Genomic DNA, 9,474 nt, shown 5'->3' on the forward strand with positions numbered 1-9,474 from the left:
GGATCTGCACTCAAAAGCTCTATGTCCATACTTTTGATAGTTGTAGAAATATCCTTCAAATCTTTGAGTGTTCATGGTCTTGGTTTTGCATTCATGCATTTGACGACCTTGCTTGTTGCACTTATGGAAGTGACCCATTTTCTTCTTCTTAACATTCTGATTTGTAGTCTTGCTCCTAGAAACATTAGTAGTATGTCCAAACTTCCCACAATTATGACAAGTGGGTTTGGAGTTCTTACCTTTGTTACTTTTCTTAGCACTTTTGGATGATTCTCCTTCTTCAGTACTAGTGTATCCTAATCCAGTAGTATCATCATTAGATCTAGGAGATCTCATTAGTTTCTCAAAATACTTGATGGCCTTATTAGGTTTGTTGAAACTTCTAGCAAAATCCTTTTCCCTTTTAAGATCGTTGCTCAGTTGTTCATTTTGAAATTTTAATATTGTGATCTCAAGGTCTTTGCAATTTAGCTCATGATTGGCAATCATGACTTGATTTGTCATCTCCAATTGCATGCAAGAAATTTTCTATACTTCTGATGTTTTCTTCTCCAATTTTTTGACCATTGTCCTCTTTTCATCTTCGATCATGACTTTGTCTTCTATGAATTTCTTTTTCTTGTCAGTGACCTCACAAAGCAATTCTAATTGGACTTCTTGTTCTCTCTTTATATTTTTGACTTCTTTAGTTAGGATTCCATTCTTTTCCATCAAATTTACAACTGCTACATCAAATTCATTAGAGTTTCCATTTCCAAATAACTTAGTAGTGTCTTGGTATTGTGTGTCATTCTCTTCAATAGAAATTTCCTTCCTTCTTTTCAAATGATCTCTTTAACTCATCTCTTTCTTCATTTAGCTATTGTAGAATGAGTTGTATTTCAATCTTGTGGTTCTCAATAATATTTCCCAACTTGTACACTTCCATTTCCAAAATCTTTCCTCAAAGTTGTAAAGCTTTCCCTTTTAGAGAACAAAGCTCTACTACCAATTGTTGAAATTAAAATAGGAAAAGTGAACTCTGAGAGAGGAGGGGGTGTGAATTAGTGCTTCAAACTTTGCCCATAAAAATCATTCACCTCACATCCATCTCACAATTCAACAAGTAAACTGAAATAAATTATTATGTATGTACATATAAAGCATGTAAATAAGTAAACATTCACACATATATTACACAAGATATGATTACTTAGAATCCCTCCAATGAGAAGGTAAAACTGGGGTGGGGATGACACCCACAAATCTTCACTGCTGTAGTTGTAAAGTGTATCCAATTAAGGTTACAATTGTTTGACCATAAAATATGATCTACCTTGTTAAAGGTATGCCCTGTTAAAGGCTTACAAAGACTGTTAGGTCTCACCTTGTTAAAGGATTTTAACACCTTATTAGAAGTGTGCTTGATTAGAGGAGTTTAACTCACAATTAAGTGAGCACCTTGTTAGAGGATTTCAACACAGCCTGTTAGGACTACTCTATTAAGATATTTAACTGATTCACTTGTTAAAATGTCTCAACAATGATCCTATGGTTAGTACTTTTTTGCTAGATAATAGATCACCTTTTTGCATATATCCTTGATCCTCCTTTGATTAGATTTCTCTATTCTTTCCTTTCACTTCTTCCTCTATTCTTCTCTAACTATTTTTGCAATGTAAATCAATTCATAACACCTTAATCATCATAAATGCTCTATTTGCACATGCAAACTCTTTTCAATTCTTCTTAAGCATTCCTAAAAAGTTTAGGGATTGTCTTCCTTAAGAAGACCTATGTGACTGAGGGTTAGGTATGAAAAAATAGTTGTGATTCACCCATACTACTACTTAAACCTCCCCTTTTTGTGATTGGATGCATGTAATGCATAGGGATTCACATTTAAGATTCATCCTTATTAATAAAGATCATAAAACAATGTTTAAGTTGAATAAAAAATGGTTTACATAGTAGTTTGTGCCAATACAAACAATTATGTCAAAACTGTATTACTTGGTATCTGAAGTCCCTGGTGCTCAACACTAACTGTAACTTCAATGCTATCACTCGATATCTGAATGACTTAGCACTTAAGTGGCTTAGCACTCACCATTTACTCAACATGTTCTATCTTATATGTTGTGCTCAACATATATTACTTGTTCATCATGAACTAAGTAAATGACTTATAATGACTTAAGTGTATAGACACTCACTTGTCAAAACCAATCTGAGATCAATAGTAGACCAATACTTACTCTTTTGAGTCAAAGATCCTCTATGCAACTCCAACACATGGAATTTCATGCTTAGTTATCGACCTTTGATTAGCAATATTTTAACTTGGGACATCAGGAATGGAGAAGATGCTTTATTTTGGGAAGACTCATTTGATGGTCTTCCCCCTCCTAATAGCTATCATTTATAAGCCAATATAAAAAATAATTTATCCCAATCATGGGGATTGAAGGTAGCCAATTATAAATGTATTTCAAGCCTAAATGGAGTGACCATGTCCAAGTGGAGATCCTTAGAAAACTTGGGATTATCCTTATCTGAAATAGAAGAATTCTCAAACTTTTTAAACCAAAGGTTAGCTTGCTACAAGGATAGACATGATAAATTAATTTGAGGGCCATCAAAGGATGAAATATACAAAGTCAAGCTAGGTTATGAGACCTTAATCCTTACTTGTCTTGTTCAAAGTAGAAACCTATATCTTCCTCAACCTATGTTGGGATCCAGCCTACCTTCTTAAAGAATATTTTTTCTTAAGGGCAACTATACAAAATAGGATACTTACCGCAAACAGATTTACTAAATTAGGCTTTGAAGGGCTTTCCAGATGTATCCTTTGTAAATCCCACACTAAAGATTAAAAACACTTACTCTTTTAATGCCCGTATTCTATTCAATGCTGGGAATGACTGCAAGAAAAACTCAACTAGCATGCACCCTTCGTAACCACCTTGAACTACATCTAAAATGTTGGCCTAATATCAATAAAAAAACATATATAGTAAATTGTGGAACATTTTCCCATCCATACTATTATTGTAAATCTAGAAAGAAAGAAATAGAAGACTCTTCAACAATCTAGATTTGAACAAGGGGAAGGGGTGGTGAGAAGGAAGTAGAGAAGGCACTTGGTAAGGGTAAGGAGATCAATATTGATGGTTAGGAAGAAACAAAAGAGGAAGATGGTTTGACTAAAAGCACTGTAACTCTTGATGCTAAGGGAAGGAAAACTAAATGGAGGAACTTTCATTCTAGAAAGTGCTGAGAAAATGGGTTTGGTTAGAGAGCATATCCACCTAGAGGTTTTGGAGGGAAGGGATGGAAAAAATTCAATTGGAGGAGCTCATTGACTTGACTTTGATGATTCTAAGCAAAAACATAAGGGAAATAGGGATGAACCTCCTAAACAATGCTTACAATAGTTTGGTGGATAATTTCCAGTCCATTAAATGGATTTTCCATGAAATTGAAGAGATTATGTTTAGGATGCAAGGGTACAAAAGGATAGAAGGGGGGGACGAGAAAGTTAGAATTAGTTGTCGAAAATATTATGACAAGCTAAGTTACTAAGAGGGGAGGGGTGAATTAGTAACTTCTCAAACTTTTATTCCAATTAGCAATTAATACTTTATATGAATTTTGATCTAGTTGCATGCATGAGAAACTAAAAAATATGAAAGCACACACAACACTTTAACACAAGATTTTGGTGACCCAAAAACCTTCCAAATAGAAAGTAAAACTGGGGTGGGGATGATACCCACAAGGTTTAGTACTACAGTATAAAGTTGGCTTGTTAAGGCTTACAATGATCATTTTTTATGATCTACCCTATTAGGAGCAATAAGGACTGCTATGCCCACCTTACAAAAGGATTTACAAACATACAATGAAGTATGCACTCAATAAAGAGATTTACATAATACTGTTAGGTCTACCTTGTTAAAGGTTTTGATTGATCTACCTATTAGGATGAAACAATAGCTGATCTCTAATCTACAAATTGGTTTGTTGAATGAGATTTCTCTGAGTGTACAAATCACCTTGATGTGATAGATGAATCTTTGCTACTCCTTATACTGTTGTAGCCTTTGTAATTTGCTCTTCTGCTCTTTTTTGATGAATACATTGCTTCCTTACATGGTTCAATATATTTGGATGTGATACAATACATTACATATATATGAATCCAACTACATAATTACAAAGTTGACCATAATACAAGTTTACACAAATATTACAAAGTGGACCAAAGTGTAGAAACTCAGGCTCTTAAGACTGACTCGGTGAGGTTTTGATACTTGGCATCCACTATCAATGCTTGACATCAGCATGCACTTAGTAGGCATAGAAACTCACTTCCAAGTCATCTTGGACTCAGTCTGTAGTGGTGACTCGACGAATACTATGAAACTCGACATATAAATTGAATCATTTGATTCACACTACATAGCTTAGTAAACACTATCACCTTGAGCTTGGTATAAAATGAGTCTCTTGGTTAACACTGAGTAGCTTGATCAACACTAGATTTGAATCACATCAACTATGAACTCAGTAAACATTGCACAACTTAGTTTACATTGGTAAACTCGATATACACTAAAATGCTCTATAACACCCTGCCAAGGGATCCAAATGAATTAACCTAAAGTTTTACTAAAATTTGCCAACATTTTTTTTTGAACAAGAAAGATAACATACACATCAAACACATAGAAGTGGAAGTAGTAACATACAATTAACTAAAAGCATACATAATAGGTTACATTTCCTAAGGATCCCATGGCGTTGAATCAAATTTAAATTTAATTAACTCTAAGTCTATCAACTACCACATCCACATGAAAGAATAATAATACTTGGCATCCACTATCAATGCTTGACATCGGCATACACTTAGTAGGCACAGAAACTCACTTCCAAGTTGTCTTGGACTCAGTCTGTAGTGGTGACTCGACGAATACTATGAAACTCGACGTATAAATTGAATCATTTGATTCACACTACATAGCTTAGTAAACACTATCACCTTGAGCTTGGTATAAAATGAGTCTCTTGGTTAACACTGAGTAGCTTGATCAACACTAGATTTGAATCACATCAACTATGAACTCAGTAAACATTGCACAACTTAGTTTACATTGGTAAACTCGATATACACTAAAATGCTCTGTAACACCCTGCCAAGGGATCCAAATGAATTAACCTAAAGTTTTACTAAAATTTGCCAACATTTTTTTTTGAACAAGAAAGATAACATACACATCAAACACATAGAAGTGGAAGTAGTAACATACAATTAACTAAAAGCATACATAATAGGTTACATTTCCTAAGGATCCCATGACGTTGAATCAAATTTAAATTTAATTAACTCTAAGTCTATCAACTACCACATCCACATGAAAGAATAATAATAAAGTCCAATGTCCATTTAATATACATTTGTTCTGAATGCCTCTTGGCAAATTAATCTGGAATGCTCAATCATTCACTGTACATGTCATAGGGTATGAAAGGCTAAAAGAATATACATATGTAGAAATAAAGATACATCATCCTCCTCAAAACCATGATACAAAGTACAATAATATAAATGAAACCATATACCATAAATGATACATCCATCCATCATAAAAGATATAAACATCCAACATAAAACACAACTAACTAAATGCTCAATTCCTCCCAACCATCAATATCATCATAAGACCATTGTGGGCCCTAGCCATCCCCCACGCATAACATCCCAAGCCACCAATCAGATCATCAGTACCATCATAATAGGGATGTCACTCCTAAAACATACTACAACATACACATAAAGAAATCCAACATGCTAATCATCAATATAAAGAAATGCATCAGTAAATAACATCACCTAAACATGATAAATAACATCCCAAGTAGCTCTAGCCACAATGACTATAGACAAATCTCAATGGTAAGAGTAAAAAGCACTACCATCTGACCACGTGGAACCTAAATGGTCCACACCCACCGCATTGAGGAGATAGTCTCAAGTCCCAAAATAGGATATCAAATCACATACACAAGTACTCTCTAAGTCCAAGAAATCCTAAAAGTATACTAACTCAAAGGTTCCAACACATAGATCAACATCTAGACCCAAAGGCACACAAGACACATAGGAATCTACTATATAAGCGAGCAAGTGTCATCGCATGAATCACATTCGAAGTTACCCAAGCAATCCCTTAGGAATCTCGAGTCCCTAGTGATCCCTGTGGCCACTAGTATCCTCTCATACTGACAAGGCATACTACAGAATGCAAGGTCATAATCAAGCATTATCTCTAATCCCATCCTACCCTGTACTAGCACTTGAGGCATGGGCGAGAACATACAATTAATCTTATTAGGTTCATTTTACTCTCATTTAGAGTAAATGTTATCACTTATTAATATAAATTACAATGAGTTACCTTGGTAGCCACTTAGGGCCCCGACCCCCATTGCAAGCCACTTCTCCACACTACATATAAATTACCTACCCTAACCTCATGAAATCACAAATCAATAATCACCTCAGTCCTATACAAGTGACTAAAAAGCATCAAAAGATAATCCATAATAATCACATTAGTCCTCCGCGAGCAACTGAAAAGCATCAAATGATAATCATAATAATCACAATAGTTCTTTATAAGCAACTGAAGGAATCAATGATAAATCATAATATCCAACAATTCTCAATGAGCAACCAGAATAAATCACAATGTCCATCGATTCTTAATGAGCAATGAGAAAGTATCCCAAAATAATACTGATCGAAGACTCTAAAATGTTCAAGTCAAACATGTCACAACATGACATCATCAAGATCAAAACAAACACTTCAGTCCCATCAAGGCAACTGGAAAGTAATCCAAGTATAACTGATCAATGACTAAAAAATGGTTAAGTCAGATAACCCATAACATAAATCTTACCATCCCACAAGGCACTAAAAATTGTAATCATCAATATAACACACAACATAGAGCATATCAACACATACACGATTCAGCAAAATAATCAAGATCGAGATCAACATTAGCATAACATCAAAAATAAAATTTAAAACTTTAATAAAAAAACCAATTTAAAAATAACGTACCCTACAATTTTAATTAATTTGGGCACTATTTTAAAAATAGTTGCCATCCCTTAATAAGGGAGGCTGTGACCTTGCCACGATAGTGCCTTGCTACACAACCTTTAAGGCTACTGGCAGTCCATTGTAATGGATAGTGCCTACTACAGGGGGGTGAGATGTGACTACCCACCTCCCCATACAATTTTATATATTCTTTTTATAAAACCTTTTTTTAATATAAATATTTATTAATATATGAATTTTTTTGTTTCTTGAAATAATTTACTGTATGAAATCGCAGAATTACAAAGGAGATTTCTTTAAAAAATATATATTTATTTTCAATTCAATTTCTCAACACTAACTTGATGGTAAATTTATGATTTCCCAATTTATATATATATATATATATATATTTTAAAAAATATTTTTTTCTAGAAGGTTTTTCTTTATTTATTTTAAACCCTTTCCCAATAAATTTTCTCATCTAGAATCTACTGGAAGGAAAATTATATTGAACAAATAAAAATGTTCCATAAATGGAAGAATTTCCAAATATCCGAAATTCATGACATGATACATTCTTCACAAGAATTATCTAGACAATCATCTAACAAACACAAAGAAAACAGGAAGGAAAAGAGCATATTTAAATTATTCAAAATTCAAAAGTGTCTACCTAGACACTGATACTAATTCGCTATGCCCTAGAAATCTATAGAGAACAATTCCCCTTTCAAAACCTTCTCCTTTCTGAAAATTTCTTCTCCAAAATTCGCAGTCCCTTGAAAGTGAACCCCCAAATTGTGATAAGGAGTTCTCTCCTTAAAATCAGGGCACTATGTGCATTCACCCGAGAGAACTCTTTGTTCACAACCTTTTAACTCTTTATTAACTTTTATTTGTCTTACTTTTATCTTTTCCATGCACATTCATTAATTAATTAAATTACTTTATTTAATTTTTACTTGACCTCTTTTTAAATTAATTAATTTAATTTAGTCTCGTGCACATATTATGCAATCATGAAACTTTTAATAAATTAATTTCTTTTCCCACTTCTAAATTTATTTTCGAACATTAATTTTGACAACTATTTATTAACTTAAATAATATTATTATTTAGCATTTATTTAAAAATGAACTCTAAATATATTATTATTAAATTAAATAAATATTATCACATTCCAAATTTTAAACTTATAACTTTTATCTTCAAATTTAATTCTTTTTTATTCAATTAATTTTCCAATTAATAAAATAAAATAAAATATTAAAAAATCATATTAATTTTCCATTAAGTTTAATCATTAATTAAATCTTTTAATTAGACTTAATTAATAGAAAATTCACCAAAGACTCATAAAGTAAAATACAAAAACCCATCATAATAAAACACATACAAAATCAAACTAAAGGGTTAAAATCATGAATTAACATCATTCGACACATTCGAAAGGTACATGACTTAGATACTTGTCCTAATTGTCAATTAGGACAAATGGCTCAAGGGTTTAGGATTTGGACTTAAGAATTTATCTCCCCTCTCTTACCATTGAGATAATGTGATAGGGTATGCTCATCCTAGCAATTCAGGGAAGTCGATACTCAGTACCTACAACCTACATAAAATTCATGCATGTACATACACAATATATACTAAGCTAAATAGGTAATGGCAGGAAGTGGTGCATCGTGTAGATCCTGACTAGCAGGTGACTATGACTCCCTTCCTTAACGACATCAAAAATGCCATACATAAAGAAACCAAACACACACACCATACACATGCAGTATGGGGTAAGTATCCATAAGAAAACACATATGATAATAAACCATCTAACTAATCATCATCAATAACTAAAAAAATGAATAATCATCATGCATACATGAAATATATAGTACCAATTAATCTCATCATCTAATCAACTGAATGTAAAACAATATCTAATAATCTCAAGATAATGCTACTAAACATCACGCATAAAACTGGCCTAAAAGAGTTTGGCAATGATAATAGAAATGTAACTTAGGGGCAAGTGCTACATCTACCCCCCCAGACTTAGGCTTAGTCCTTGAATTCTACAAGAAAAGTAATGCTAAGGACTCACTGTGTGGGTCCCATTGGGCCCTTTCCCCTGGTAGGAGGATATGACTCCACTGAGTACACTCTCTAGGCTCTACCCATGTCACCAACTATAGGTTCTGAAGTTGCGAGTCTTTGGCTTGGGAACTATGGTTTCCCTTGAGGGCAACGAGATGACATGTGTCCACGTTGTCCACATGAGAAACACTCTCCATCAAAGCTCCTATGAACTCTAGGTGCAGTAGACTATTGAAAACTACCACCACTAGGATAAGACTAAACACTCTGA

Source organism: Cupressus sempervirens, chromosome 10, assembly GCF_028749045.1.
Source record: "Cupressus sempervirens isolate cs-2001-9-10 chromosome 10, ASM2874904v1, whole genome shotgun sequence".
Lineage (NCBI taxonomy): Eukaryota > Viridiplantae > Streptophyta > Pinopsida > Cupressales > Cupressaceae > Cupressus > Cupressus sempervirens.